Source organism: Cetorhinus maximus, chromosome 31 (genome assembly GCF_964194155.1).
Source record: "Cetorhinus maximus chromosome 31, sCetMax3.hap1.1, whole genome shotgun sequence".
NCBI lineage: Eukaryota > Metazoa > Chordata > Chondrichthyes > Lamniformes > Cetorhinidae > Cetorhinus > Cetorhinus maximus.
Window position 1 is genome coordinate 19,799,223 of NC_135909.1, and position 15,318 is coordinate 19,814,540.

General features: G+C 43.9%; 1 protein-coding gene and 4 non-coding genes across 5 annotated transcripts in view; 2 read left to right on the forward strand and 3 right to left on the reverse strand.

The window, feature by feature from the left end:
* LOC144670314 (histone H2B-like) overlaps positions 1-15,318 on the reverse strand; it is a 1,149,071-nt gene that overhangs the window by 113,043 nt on the left and 1,020,710 nt on the right. The window lies entirely within an intron of this gene.
* Positions 664-735, forward strand: trnam-cau (transfer RNA methionine (anticodon CAU)). The gene has a single exon. It is a non-coding gene; the product is annotated as a tRNA-Met (tRNA).
* Positions 5,736-5,817, reverse strand: trnas-gcu (transfer RNA serine (anticodon GCU)). Its single transcript has one exon. It is a non-coding gene; the product is annotated as a tRNA-Ser (tRNA).
* Positions 7,876-7,948, forward strand: trnaf-gaa (transfer RNA phenylalanine (anticodon GAA)). The gene has a single exon. It is a non-coding gene; the product is annotated as a tRNA-Phe (tRNA).
* trnas-gcu (transfer RNA serine (anticodon GCU)) lies at positions 10,901-10,982 on the reverse strand. The gene has a single exon. It is a non-coding gene; the product is annotated as a tRNA-Ser (tRNA).

Here is a 15,318-nt window from a genome sequence, read left to right on the forward strand (position 1 = left end):
GATAGATGTTGTTTCCATGTTACCTCGACTCAGTACCAGAGTCCAAGACAGTGACTGTCAGAATAAATCCAAACACATTTGCAGTTCCACTGACAATGTCTCCACACTCACATACAGTAACCAAGACTGACAGGTTCAGAATGTCTCTCAGTTTCACACAGTACCAGTAAGTGACATAGATATTGAATCCCACGTTCACAAAATGGGCCAGAAAAGGGCAATGAAGAATGTATCTCACTCTCAAATACAAAACAACAATCTGACGGTTTCAGCACAACATTATAACTTCTGCTTGGTATAACAAAATATTATGAAATGTCATCTTCACCGTTAGTAATTCCAAATACCTCCCTTCGCCGTCCAATAAAATGTGAACGGTTCTTGTCTGTTCTGTCGCTCTCTGAGTGTGCTGACATCTACTGGCCAGAGCTGAGAAGTGCAACAGAGCGGAACTTTTTTTTAAATTCAATGGACGTGAGATTCGCTGGCTCGGCCATCATATTTATACAACCGGGAACACGTTTGTACTGCAGGGAAGCATTTTACACAACAACAAAGAACATTTCTCAACACCAGAGAGCACAATTCCACAGCAGGAAATATATTCTAAACATGTGAAACACTTTAACACCATAATGGAACAGTAGACATTAAAAATCAAGCAGCAGAGTGGCGCAGCGGGAGCGTGCTGGGCCCATAACCCAGAGGTCGATGGATCGAAACCATCCTCTGCTATTTACGTTCTCATTAATGCCAAAAGGGAGCATTTTCTGTTACCCACAATCATGTCTGTTATTTGCAACAGTTTCTTGCTTCCAGTGCAAAAATTCAATCTTCAACAAATCTCTGATATGGTGTTTATTCACAGATGGATACAAGCTGGAAATGCTGCAAACACATCCCAGCCAATGCTTTCCCCTTTCCCTCAGCCCATTCCTCCCAAAGAACTGGCACAGGCGCAATGTCCTGAGTGGCCACCTCCTCTTCACTATCACTGTATGATTATCTGAATAGAAAAAACATCCTCTTAGATGGAAACAATATCGTCAAGGTCATATTTTTTAAAGTTAATTCACGGGATGTCGGCTTCGCTGACTGGGCCGGAATTATTTGCCCATCCCGAGTTGCCCTTGAGAAGGTGGTGGTGGGCTGACTTCTTGAACTGCTACATTCCGTGTGGTGTAGGTACACCCACAGTGCTGTTAGGAAGGAAGTTCCAGGATTTTGACCCAGCGACAGTGAAGGAACGGCGATATGTTTACAAGTCAGGATGATGAGTGACTCGGAGGGGAACTTAGCCGCAGGTTTTCCGATCTATAGGACACCCTGCAGTAATTCGTCATCTTTATTTGAACAGCAGCGTCCTCCCTGTGACATGAACCACCGAGAAGGACAAAACTATCAGCATAGCGGAGACATCATCGCACCAAATACACAGTTCATCATTATCTGGACAGAAATTGTCATTCCTTCTTAATCACTGGTTTAATTTATGGAATTCCGTCCCCATTATTAATAGTATTAATCATAATAATACTTAACCATAATTATCATAAAAGTTTCATTCCTTCGGTACAGATTGCACTAAATTATTATTTGACTGCCTCTGATTGTTTCCTGTCTTGTTTTACCTATTAATAGCCGATGGGAATTTAACGTGCTCAGTTTATCACTCATTCCGTCCTTATTGGCCTTACTTGAGGTGATAACCAGCATGTATATGACCTTTGTGCTCGAACTGAATGTCTGTCTCTAACATATTGCTGTCACTCATTGCCAGATGCTCATTCACTATCACATTGTTAAGTTATTCTAAATTCCAGTGAGTCTAGATCCAACCTGATCAACCCTTCCTCATTCGAAAACCTCCTCAGTCGAGGAAATATCCCAGTCACCTTTCTCTGGAACTGACTCCAATGCAAGTATGTCCATCCTTCAGTAATCAGACCAAATCAGCACCCATTATTCTAGGTGTGGTCTCGCCAATGCCCTGAACAGTTGCAGCAAGGCTTCTCCGCTTTTCTATTCCAGTCCCCTTGCAATTAAGACCAACATTCCACCTGCCCTCCTAAGTATTTGATGCACCTAAATGACAACTTTTTTTCAATGATTATTATACAGCGGCATCCATATCCATCTGTACTGCAGCATTCTGCAATGTCATCTAAACATTTTTTGTAATTCTTGTACAAGGATCCCTCTGTACCACAGGATTCTGCAGTCTCTCTCCATCTCAGTAATATTCCTCTCTCCTATGCTTCTTGCAGAAGTGGTCAACCTGACATTTTACTACATTGTACTTCCATTTTATCCCCACTCACTTGAACATCTACATATCTATGCAGGCTCTTTCTCCACCCTCTGGTCTCACTCAGCTCTCACTCTCGGCTCCTCTGTCATAGTCCCAAGATTCTGACTGTTTAGGAAATTCTCGGATCTTTTTTTAGTTCAAGATGGATGACCTCACTCTTCCCAGTGTTGACCACCACCGGCCACAGTTTTATTCACTCACTGAATCTGTCAATGACCCTTTGAAACTTGCTGCTCCCACATACGCTACTAACCATGTCACCTAACCTAGTGTTATCAGCAAACTTGAATATAGGCTGGAAGTTATTAACATTTACAATAAAACAGAAAGTGCTGTAAAAACTCAGCAGCCCTGGCAGCATCTGTGCAGAGAGAAACAGAGTCAACGTTTGAGTCCGTATGGCTCTTCTTCAGAGCTCGCCACAACTTTACCCTTTTTGTCCCTTATTCAATTTTGTATCCATGCTGTCGCTGCCCCTTTAATCCCAGCTGCTGGAATTTTACCAAGTTCATTATGTGGGACTTTTTCAAATCCCTTTGGAAGTCCAGACACACTTCATCATGCTCACTTCCCTGGTCAATGTTCTCTGACACGTCATCAAAGAGCTTTATTAAGTGTTTCAGTGCTGATTTTCTGTTAACCAATCTGTGCTGGTTATCATTTATCAACTCATGTTCTACCGAGCGACAATGAATTTTGTTCTGGATTATTGTCTTTAAACGTTTCCCCACCTCCAGCATGAGACTAACTGCTCTGTAGTTACTGGGTTTATCCCTCTCCATTTTAAACACGGATGTAACATCAACAACCTGCAGTTGTTTGGCTTCACTCCCATATCCAAGGAGGATTGAAAGATTGTGGCTCGAGTCTCTGCTATTTCCACCCTTCATTCCCTCAGTAATCCAAGGTGTATCCGATGCGGATCGAGCAGCTTTTCTACTGTGAGCGGTGCCAGCCTTGTGATAGCTTCCACTTCATCTATTTTCATCCTATCCAATTTCCCCACCAATGACATTAGCAGCATCCGCTTGTTTTGTGATGACAGGTTTAGTGCAAAGTTTACGAGGCAAATACCAGGGATGGGCCGGTTGTCTTATGAGGTGAGGTTGAACAGGTTAGGCTTGTATCACATGGAGTTCAGGAGAGTAAGAGGCAACTAGATTCAAACCTTTAAGATCCTGAGGGTCTTGACAGGGTGGAGGTGGAGAGCACGTTTCCTCTTGTAGCAGAATCTGGAACTAGGGGTCACTGTTTATAAATAAGGGGTCGATCATTTCAGACAGAGTTAAGGATTTCTTTTCTATCTGAGGGTCGAGCGTCTTTGGAGCTCTCTTCCTCAAAAGCTGGTGGAAGCAGAGTCTTTGAATATTTTAAACGCAGAGTTAGATAGATTCTTGATTAACAAGGGGGGGAAGTGAATGGTTATTGGGGGTAGGAAGGAATGTGAGGTTGAGGTTACAATCAGATCAGGCAGGGTCTTACTGAATGGCGGAGCAGGCTCGAGGGGCTGAGTGGCCTACTCCTGCTGCTAATTAGTTTGTTTGTATGTTCTCATTTAGTACATCAGCCATGCCCTCTCCCTACACAGGATCTCCAAATCAGCCCCACTTAAAGTGACTGCCCTTATGCTGGTAAAAAATCTTCAGTGTTTTCAGTTGTTACCTGCAAATCTTTTCTCATACGCTCTCCCTTCTGATCTAATTTCCTTTTCCATTTCTCCTCTGCACTTTCTGTATTCTGCTTGGTTCTGTAATGTATTATGAATCTGACTATTATCATCAGTCTTATTTGGAGTTCCCACAGAGCACAGGATGTGTAGGCAACAGCTCTCAGCTGTCCCAACATTTCACTGAAATGAATTGTCTAGTTAAGTAAAGTTTTCGCTATTTAGAGAGTTCCACTCCTTCCCTCTTGTACTTTTGCTGCAGTATCTGGGTTAAAATTACACAGCAGCTCCTTCCCCCTCTGCACTTAACCCTCACTTGCAAAAAATTGAAATTTTTAAGTCTTCACTCTGAAATTTACTCTCTCTGTGTTTGAGCTCACAGGTCACTTGTGTTCTTGTTTGTAATTTAATTGCTCCACGTAATTAACCTGAAAATAAGATTTGATTTTGAATATCAATTCATTTGCACTGTAATTCCAGTTTATTTCAATACAATATATCAACAAACTAGAAGTTTGCTCCTAGTTTCTATGTTTTCCAGGGAAAATCTAGAGGTGACTTATTTGTTCTGCAATAACGTGCCTGCTCAACTCAGGTCAATAAATCCTGTTCTAAACAGAACGCTTTATACAGACAATACATCGACTTGATGAGCTGATGGTGCACGGAGCACTCAGCTTTTACTCACTGATCTTCACAAGAGTTGCTTCAGTTTTGATGTTGACTTGTTCGCTGGTGTCGATTTACTCAGACTCTTCACCTGATTTCTGTGCTGTCCATTGAAGCTTTCTCAGCAGAGTTCTCAATAATAGCTTGACTTTTCCTCATAGGATTTCAAACTTGATGGTTTTTGAACTATTTTATCAAATGATTTTGTTTTGTAAACGTCACAGTCGCTCTCATGATCAGGCAGAAAGTTTAACTGCTGCGTTTTCAAGCATCCGACAGCTTTATTTGAGATGTCATTGAGACAGGATTTTGAGTTTGAATCCAGTCACAAAATGTTCCAATGAAGCTCAAGGTTCGCTCGAGGAACAGCGGCTCATCCTTCAATGAGGAACTTTACAGCCTTCCAGTGTGAACATTCAGCTCAACAATATCGCTCTGTAAAAATTGCCAACATTCTGGTTTCCTTCTGTTCGCAGATGTGGGTTTGAGCCTCGGTTTCACTGAGATGTTCTGAATTGATCTTTTTCATGACGTCACAAAGCGCTTTATTATTCAACACGTCTGTCCATTACAGGGGCTGATGGAAGATCCAATCAGTGAGGTGCGCATTCACCCTTTTAAAACATTATTTCAGGGGATGTGAGCGTCGCTCGCAAGGCCAGTCTTTGTTACACATCCCAAACTGCCCTTGAACTCAGTGGCTTTCTCAGCGGGCAGTTAGGAATCAAACTCATACGTAGCCCAGTCCATGGAAGACATCAGTGAACCAACACTGAGATTAGCGTTTATTTGCAGGTTTTAATTATTGAGTTTAATTTCCATCGGCAACTATGGTGGGAAATGAACCCAAGTCCCCGGAATATTTCCACTGCTCTAATGTTTCCCCTGAGAGAGAGATGGAAATATAATGTCGAAAGGACACTAAGTTTGACCCGCATGTTATTGTGAACAAAAGTACCGAATCCAAGATCTTACAAGAAAAGTCGAAGCAAGTTGGCCTCATAACTTGGGTTGGAGAATCACATCAGTGATTCCAGGCAGAGCTTCTGCAAAATCACCGCAATTAGGCGGAAACAGTTGATAAAGTAACGACGAAGGTGGGATTCGAACCCACGTGTGCAAAGCACAATGGATTAGCAGTCCATCGCCTTAACCTCTCGGCCACCTCGTCACAAAAGACGGGTTATTAAACCCCCTTCTATACTTTTTGCATCCATGAACCGTTGAAATAAATGATCCTCTTTGGTACAGCCCCTAAATATTCGGCCAGATGTGTAAAGATGGAAACGTAGTTTATGTCATTAAAATAAATGTGCACCACAACAGATCAGTGACTGTTGCAAACCGACTGATGTGAAACACTTCAACACTTCACCCTAATATCCAACATGTTTCTACACAGTGTGAAAACCCACCACGGAACGACCGGAAGTTACAAGCATTTGGTCGCAAAAGGAAACCCCTCCCAGCTCACTGCAAGCACCGGAACACAGCTAAAATATGGTAAATTAAAATGAAACACTGGGGTTCCCAGCTCTGCTTGTCCTTTCAGTCAAGATTGAAACTGAGTGCAATCAGCCTCCCACGTGAATCCACAAGTAGACAGTTCCATCATTTAATGCATTAGAATGAATTCAGAGTCTCATGGCACGGAGAGACGTTCTTTAAACTTGGCATTCATTTATGTCACGTGTGTTGAGGTGATGCATTCCCTGCAATGACTTCCCGGGTGTTCAAACCTGGTCCTGATTTCCGGAACTGCCACCACCTCGAGCGCGATAGAAAATGCTGCATTAAGATGGGCTCGTCCGGGAATTGAACCCGGGACCTCTCGCATACCAACTCAATGGAAATCCCAAAGCGAGAATCATGCCCCTAGACCAACGAGCAGGTGGCATAGCAAAACCCCATCAAGGAATCCTTTCATTGTCACACAAAGTGCATCAATCATAAGCGAATTACCGTTCATGCTGGAAATCTTTTCCAATGTTTTACAAACCCCGGGGACGACTCCAACCAGTGGAGAATTTCCCGCCTTATTTCCTTTCACTTCAGTTTTGCTGGGGTTCCTTGATGCCACATTAGGTCAAATGCTTCTTTGAACTCAAGTGCAGTCACTTGCACCTCACGTCTTGAGTTCGGCTGTTTTCTTCAGGTTTGGACCAAGGCTGCAATGAGGTCAGGAAGAGAGTGACCCTGGCAGGAAACAAACTGAGCTTCACTGAGCGGGTTATTGCTGAGTAAGGGTCACTTGATCGCACTGTCGAAGACATTTTCCCTCATCTTCTTGATAAACAAGATAAGACGGATGGGGTGGTTTTTGCCGGTTGGATTTTCCTGTTTTTTTTGTGGACAAGACAGACCTGAGCAATTTCCCACATTGCTGGGTAGATGCTAGTCTGGTAGCTGTAATGGAACAACTTGGCGAGGAGCGAGACTATTTCTGGAGCACAGGTTGTCAGTACTGCTGCAGGAATGGTGTCAGGGCCCAAAGCCTTTGCAGTTACCCGTGCCTTCAGCCATTTCTTGATTTTACTTGGAGTGAATAGAGCTGGCTGAAGACTGACATCTGTGATGCATTTCCCCAGCTTTGTGCAAAAGCAAAACTGAGGGAATCACATACGTGACTCTATGAAGATCATCTGCTAAACGGTGAAAGGCGACAGTGTTTATCACAAATGGGTTCCATTAATTCAGATACAGATTTGGTGCAAAATTAGCCATGACGAAGTGTGATACACACACATTTTTCTGATCTGCAGTTAGATGTGCTCCCGCTGTGACGTTTAAATAATCGTGAGTTGAGAAGGTTTAGGCGCTATCTGGTTGAGGTAATTGAAATGATTAATAGGTTTTAATGCGGAGAAATTATTTCCTCTTGTCGGGGAATACCGAACAAATGGATATTACCTAAAACTGAGAGTGAAGCCATCATATAGTGACGTCAGGGAGCAATTCACTCAAAGGAGGAAGAAAGCTGTTTGTTGGACAATCCCTGTGTAGCGATTGGCCGAGAGCTTATGGCAATGAACTGATGCTTTGTTTGGCTTTGCAACCCCTCTTTATCAAGAAAAACTGGAAAACTGGAGGGAACTGAAACGAGGTGTTGGCTGTCCTTTGTCATTATGCGATCATGTTCTCTAATATTAACGGAGGACTGTAGCTTCCTGTAAAACTAACATCCTTAGGTATCTGGGCCAATTCTGGCTCGAAGAAAGTGTTTCTGTCAGCCGAAATAGCTCAGTTGGGAGAGCGTTAGACTGAAGATCTAAAGGTCCCTGGTTCAATCCCGGGTTTCAGCAACACGTTGCAAATCCTTTAACCTGGGCAGCTGCTGCTCGTGTTATTTGCCAGCTGGTAATGCCATCAGTTTTTGGGGATACCCAGTGCAGCTTCTGAGGGGAGGGGAGACTTACCCTCCTCCAAAGCACACGGGCAGCTCTGTGCCCGCTGGTCCACGTTACTGGAATAAAGGTCGGTTTCACCTTTCTTGATAAAAACATATGAAAAACCGCTGGTCAACTCAGCTCCCATTAAACTATGCTAACAACCGTGCAACTCTCATGTGTTCCCAGCTTCTGGTCCATCGATCGGTCATTGGGAATTTAAATTCCTGAAAATCCGTCTGTTGATCCATTGCAATGGTGCTTCTTTTAACATTAACCAGGGGACCGTAATTGGAATCCAATTAATCCATTGTTTCCCTCTCATTTATTATTATTTCTTTGTGTATGTGTCTCTCAGTGATTAGGTCAAGAAATGAGCTCGCCTCAGTCATGCGGCGGACGGATCTCATGAGTATTACAAATATTTACCCTTTCCTTTTAAATTCAGATCAGAATTTATCATTGAAACACAGGAAATGCTGCTTAACCTGCTCCAAGGTCACTTCTATGACTGACTGAAACAACATAATTTGACCTTTCAGTAAGCCCTTTGTGTGCAGCCGTTTCTGGGGTTCTTCCTCAGTCACGAATATTGGAATTGGATCTTAGTTTTCTGCATGTTTAGTGGGAAGCCCAATATGTCATCTGCTTTACAGAAGGAGTCGACAGTGACTTGGAGCTAAGTTTCTGAGTGAGCGCCCTGTTACGAGCGGGATGGGAGGAGTGCGCCCTTGGTCTAGTCCCACTGCTCCACAGGTCACAACATTAGCTCAAATGTTCATTTCGCTCACCAAAATGGCCAATTATTTACCTTCACCAGTGTTCCCGAGAATAAAAGAGGTTTAAAAGTGGATTATTTCAATAAACCATAAATTTTTTTGTTTATTATAAAAAAGGTATTTTCGAATAGAAAAATAAAGCTTATGAACATTCAGTATGGATCTGAAATTATGCGAATTAATCTTTCGAGATACCATAAGTCACACACACACACACACACACGCTCTCCCTCTCTCACAAACACACACACACACACATACATACACACACACACACTCTCCCTCTCTCACAAACACACACACACACGTTCTCCCTCTCTCACAAACACACACACACACACTCATAATAGAACACCATGATATTAAAAAGAGAAATAGGGGAAATTAAAGCAAAATGATGGGGATGTTGAAAATCAGAAACAAAAACAGAAAATGCTGGAGAAAATCAGCTGGTCTAACAGCATCTGTGCGGAGAAATAAATACAGAGTCAACGTTTCGAGTCCTTATGACCCTTCTTTAGAAAGGGGACAATTTTGAAAAACATTAAACGTCAATGGATCAAGGCAAAGGTCAGGGTGTGCAGTCCTTGATATGGGGTCAGTGTTCCACAGTCGCTCCCCCAGCACTGATCCGTGACAACATCAAGGAGTTGGTGCTAATCTTCTCAAAGGAAAAAAAAGGCCACTTTTTAAAACACAGTCTCCCAGGTATGTTTTCTTTCAGAACCATGAAATCCATGTGACCCTATTTCTACACAGCCCTATCGGGTCAAAATGTTCACAGCCTGATTTCAACATGGAGTTGTAGGCTTGTCTGAAAGAACATCCAGACTGGCAGAGCTGGGGGTGGCGGGGGGGGTGGTGGGTGGGGTGGTGCGTCCGGGGGGTGAGTGTGGTGGCAGTTGGGAGTATGCAGTGAGGGGAGGGGCGTGTTGTGGGGGTAGATGTTGGTGGGTGGGGCGGGAGGGTTACAGCTTCATATTACTTGACCATATTTTAGCTGTGTTATTGGAGTTGCGGAAATTCAGCTTTAATTCGACTTAGCAAAGAAGCTCAGGGGGAATTAACGGTCAGGGAAGTTAGGCAGCGCTCACTTCAATTGCTGGTCATCACATGTCTAAGTGGCAGTTTCTCAGGGCATTAAGAGTTGGGATGGGGTTACTTTTGGCAGAAAGTGTTGAAGTGGCATTTTCCTGCGACAAAACTGATAGCCAAGAATGTGCGGCAAATTAACAGAAAGTCCAACCAACTCATCCACACAGTCAAGCTGGTGAAACGAAATGACTGGCGACCTGGCTCTCACCCTGATCACTCGGTTCTCGGACTCCTGCAATGTTCCGATGAAGCTCAAGGTTCGCTCGAGGAACAGTGGCTCATCCTTCAATGAGGAACTTTACAGCCTTCCAGTGTGAACATTCAGCTCAACAATATCGCTCTGTAAAAACTGACAACATTCTGATTCCCTTCTGTTCGCAGATGTGGGTTTGAGCCTCGGTTTCACTGAGATGTTCTGAATTGATCTTTTTCTTGACGTCACAAAGCGCTTTATTATTCAACACGTCTGTCCATTACAGGGGCTGATGGAAGATCCAATCAGTGAGGTGCGCATTCACCCTTTTAAAACATTATTTCAGGGGATGTGAGCGTCGCTCGCAAGGCCAGTCTTTGTTACACATCCCAAACTGTCCTTGAACTCAGTGGCTTTCTCAGCGAGCAGTTAGGAATCAAACTCATATGTAGGCCAGACCAGGGAAGACATCCGAGAACCACCACTGAGATTAGTGCTAAATTGCAGGTTTTAATTATTGAGTTTAATTTCCATCAGCAACTATGGTGAGAAATGAACCCAAGTCCCCGGAATATTTCCACTGCTCCAATGTTTCCCCTTAGAGAGAGATGGAAATATCATGTCGAAAGGACTCTAAGTCGGATTCCCATGTTACTGTGATCAAAAGTATCGAATCCAAGATCTTACAAGAAAAGTCGAAGCAAGCTGGCCTCATAACTTGGGTTGGAGAATCACATCAGTGATTCCAGGCAGAGCTTCTGCAAAATCACCGGAATAAGGCGGAAACAGTTGATAAAGTAACGACGGAAGTGGGATTCGAACCCACGCGTGCAAAGCACAATGGATTAGCAGTCCATCGCCTTATCCTCTCGACCAGCTCATCGCAAAATGCGGCCTATTAAACCCCCTTCTATACTTTTTGCATCCATGAACCGTTGAAATAAACGAACCCCTTTGGTACAGCCCCTGAATATTCGGCCAGATGTGTAAAGATGGTAACGTAGTTTACGTCATTAAAATAAATGTGCATCACATCAGATCAGGGACTGTTGTAAACCGACTGATGTGAAACGCTTCAACACTTCAACCTAATATCCAACATGTTTCTACACAGTGTGAAAATCCAGCGCTGAAAGACCGGAACTTACAAGCATTTGGTCGCAAAAAGAAACCCCTCCCAGCTCACTGCAAGCACCGGAACACAGCTAAAATGTGGTAAATTAAAATGAAACACTGGGGTTCCCAGCTCTGCTTGTCCTTTCAGTCAAGATTGAAACTGAGTGCAATCAGCCTCCCACATGAATCCACAAGTAGACAGTTCCCTCATTTGATGCATTAGAATAAATTCAAAGTCTCATGGCACGGAGAAACGCTCTTTAAACTTGGCATTCATTTATATCAGGTGTGTTGAAGTGATGCGTTCCCTGCAATGACTCCCCGGGTGATCAAACCTGGTCCTGATTTCCGGAACTGCCACCACCTCGAGCGCGAAATAAAAAAGCTGCATTAAGATGGGCTCGTCCGGGATTTTAACCCGGGACCTCTCGCATATCAACTCAACAAAAATTCCAAAGCGAGAATCATGCCCCTAGACCAACGAGCCACCTGCAAAAGAGAACGCAAACAAGGAATCCTTTCATTGTCACACAAAGTGCATCAATCATAAGCGCATTACAGTTCATGCTAGAAATATTTTCCAATGTTTTAGTAACCCCGGGGACGACTCCAACCAGTGGAGAGTTTCCCGCCTTATTTCCTTTCACTTCAGTTTTGCTGGAGTTCCTTGATGCCGCATTAGGTCAAAAGCTTCTTTGAACTCAAGTGCAGTCACTTGCACCTCACGTCTTGAGTTCGGCTGTTTTCTTCAGGTTTGGACCAAGGCTGCAATGAGGTCAGGAGCTGAGTGACCCTGGCAGGAAACAAAGTGAGCTTCAGTGAGCGGGTTATTGCTGAGTAAGTGCCACTTCATCGCACTGTCGAAGACATTTTCCCTCACCTTCTTGATAAACTAGAGAAGACTGATGGGGCGGTTTTTGCCGGTTGGATTTTCCTGCTATTTTTGTGGACAAGACAGACCTGAGCAATTTCCCACATTGCCGGGTAGATGCCAGTCTTGTGGCTTCACTGGAACAACTTGGCGAGGGGCGAGGCTATTTCTGGAGCACAGGTTGTCAGTACTGCTGCAGGAATGTTGTCAGGGCCCAAAGCCTTTGCAGTTACCTGTGCCTTCAGCCATTTCTTGATTTCACTTGGAGTGAATGGAGCTGGCTGAAGACTGACATTTGTGATGCATTTCCCCTGCTTTGTGCAAAAGCAGAACTGAGGGAATCACACACGTGGCCCTCGGAAACTCATCAGCTAAGTGGTGAAAGGCGACAGTGTTTATCCCAAACGGGTTCCATTCATTCAGACACAGATTTGGTGCAAAAGTAGCCATGACCATGTGCGACACACACACATTTTTCTGATCTGCAGTTAGATGTTGGATATTAGGTTGAAGTGTTGAAGTGATTCACATCAGTCGGTTTACAACAGTCCCTGATCTGACGTGAGGCACATATATTTTAATGACATAAACTACATTTCCATCTTTACACATCTGGCCGAATATTTAGGGCCTGTACCAAAGAGGATCATTTATTTCAAAGGGTTGTTCATGCGAAAAGTATAACCGAGAGGTTAAGGCGATGGACTGCTAATTCTTTGTGCTTTACACGTGTGGATTCGAGTCCCATCTTCGTTGTTACTTTATCAACTTTTTTCCGCCTTATTGCGGTGATTTTGCAGAAGCTCTGCCTGAAATCACTGATGTGATTCTCCAGCCCAAGTTATGAGGTCATTTTGCTTCGACTTTTCTTGTAAGATCTTGGATTCAATACTTTTGTTCACAATAACATGGGCATCCCACTTAGAGTCCATTCGACATGATATTTCCATCTCTCTCTAAGGCGAAACATTGGAGCAGTGGAAATATTCCGGGGACTTGGGTTCATTTCCCACCAGAGTTGCTGATGGAAATTAAACTCAATAATTAAAACCTGCAATTAAACGCTAATCTCAGTGCTGGTTCACTGGTGTCTTCCCTGGTCTGGCCTACATATGAGTTTGATTCCTAACTGCCCGCTGAGAAAGCCACTGAGTTCAAGGACAGTTTGGGATGTGTAACAAAGACTGGCCTCGCGAGCGACTCTCACACCCCCTGAAATAATTTTTTACAACGGTGAATGCGCACCTCACTGATTGGATCTTTCATCGGCCCTGTAATGGACAGACGTGTTGAATAATAAAGCATTTTGCGACTTAAAGAAAAAGATCAATTCAGAACATCTCAGTGAAACAGAAGGAATTCTCTTTAAGCTGCTCTAGAGACACTTTCACGGCTCAGTGGAACAATATAAATTCTCTGCCTTCACGGAATGAAGCCAGGCAGGAGCAGATACATGTGTCTCAATGATCAGACAATGTAGGTCAGGAAGCGTGTGTTTCGATGGTCTATGGATTCCTCTGTGAGGAATCTCTGGGAGGGGTTTGTTTTTGCTGCGGAATGTTTGTCTATTTCAGTTTTTCCGCAGTAGGTTTTCACACTGTGGAGATACATGCTGGACATGGTGTTGAAATGTTTCGCATCAGTCCATTCACACCAGTCCCTGAACTGATGCGATGGAAATTTCGTCGGCTAACAGAAACTCCATTTCCATTTTGATCATCTGGCTGAATATTCAGGACCTGTGCCAAAGAGGATCATTTAGTTCAACAGTCCATGGATGCCAACGCTCCATGACGTCGTTAGATAAGTGTCATGCATGTGGCGAGGTGGTCCAGAGTTTAAAGCTGTGAATCCATTATGTTTCCCACGCGTGAGTTTGAATCCAGTTTTTGTATGGGACAGCGTAATGCAGAATGGAAATCTGAAATTATCATTGTGATATCAAACCCAAGTTATGAGGGCAGACGGATTGTCTCGACATTTCTTGTAATTCCTTGAATAACTATATTGAAGGTTTGATCTCATGCGCATGATGATTAAATGACTCGCTAGCTTCGTTATTTAACCTGGTGGACAGTCTGCAAACCAAGCGGGAATTTACCTTGTTCAGGGGCGTTGACAAGAAGAACGTCTTCACGCGAAGAGTATTGGAAATCAAGAAGTCTCCCCCACAGAAGCTACTGCGGCTGAGAGACAATGGAAACATTACAAAAAGATTATTCATATTGTTTATTATTATTTATTCCTTCACCGGAATTGGCTCTCGCTGACTAAGTCATCAGTTATTGCCCATCCCTGACTATCATCGAGAACTTGAAACCGCTGCAGTCCATGTGGTGTAGGTATACTCACAATGATGTTAGGAACCGAGTTCCACAATGTTGTGCCAGTGACGGTGAAGGAACGGCGATACAGCTCCAAGTCAGGATGGTGTGTGGCTTGAAGAAGAACTTGCAGGTGGTTGTGTTCCCACGCATCTGCTGCCATTGGCCTCCTAGGCGGTAGATTTCACGGGTTTGTAAGTTGTTGTGGACGGAGACTTGGTGAGTTACAGCAGTGCATCTTGTAGACGGTATACACGGCCGCCACTGTGCGTCGCTGTTGGAGGGATTGGGTGTAAAAGGTGGTGTATTAGGTGCCAAGCAAGCGGGCTGCTTTGTCCCGTATGTTGTCGTGCTTCTTGAGTGCTCTTGGAGTTTCAAGCATTCAAGCAAATGGAAAGTATTCAGAAGGCGTCTGACCTGTGCCTTGTGGATGTGGGAAAGGTTTTGGGCTGGGGGAGCGGAGTCCCTCTCTGCAGAATTCCCAACACCTGAACTGCTTTTGTAAGCACAGTATTTGTATGTCTAGTCCAATATAGTGTCTGCTCAATCATAACACCCAGGATGTGAATGGTGCTTTATTCAGCGATGTTAATTCCATTGAGCTTCAGGGGAGATAATTGGATTCTCTCTGGCTGGAGATGGTCACTGCCTGGCCACTGATGAGGCGCAATTCTTACTTGCCACCTATCAGCCCATGTCTGAATATTGTTCAGGCCTCACTGTTCATGCAACGGACAACTTCAGAACCTCATGACTCGCAAATGGTACTAAACATTGCGTAAATCATCTGCGAACATCTCGAATTCTGAATCTACTTTGCCGGGAAGGTCATTGATGAAGCAGCTGAAGTTGCATGGACATACATCTGTAACGTAGAGGCTGCAGTGCAGCTTCGCCAGAATGATAGT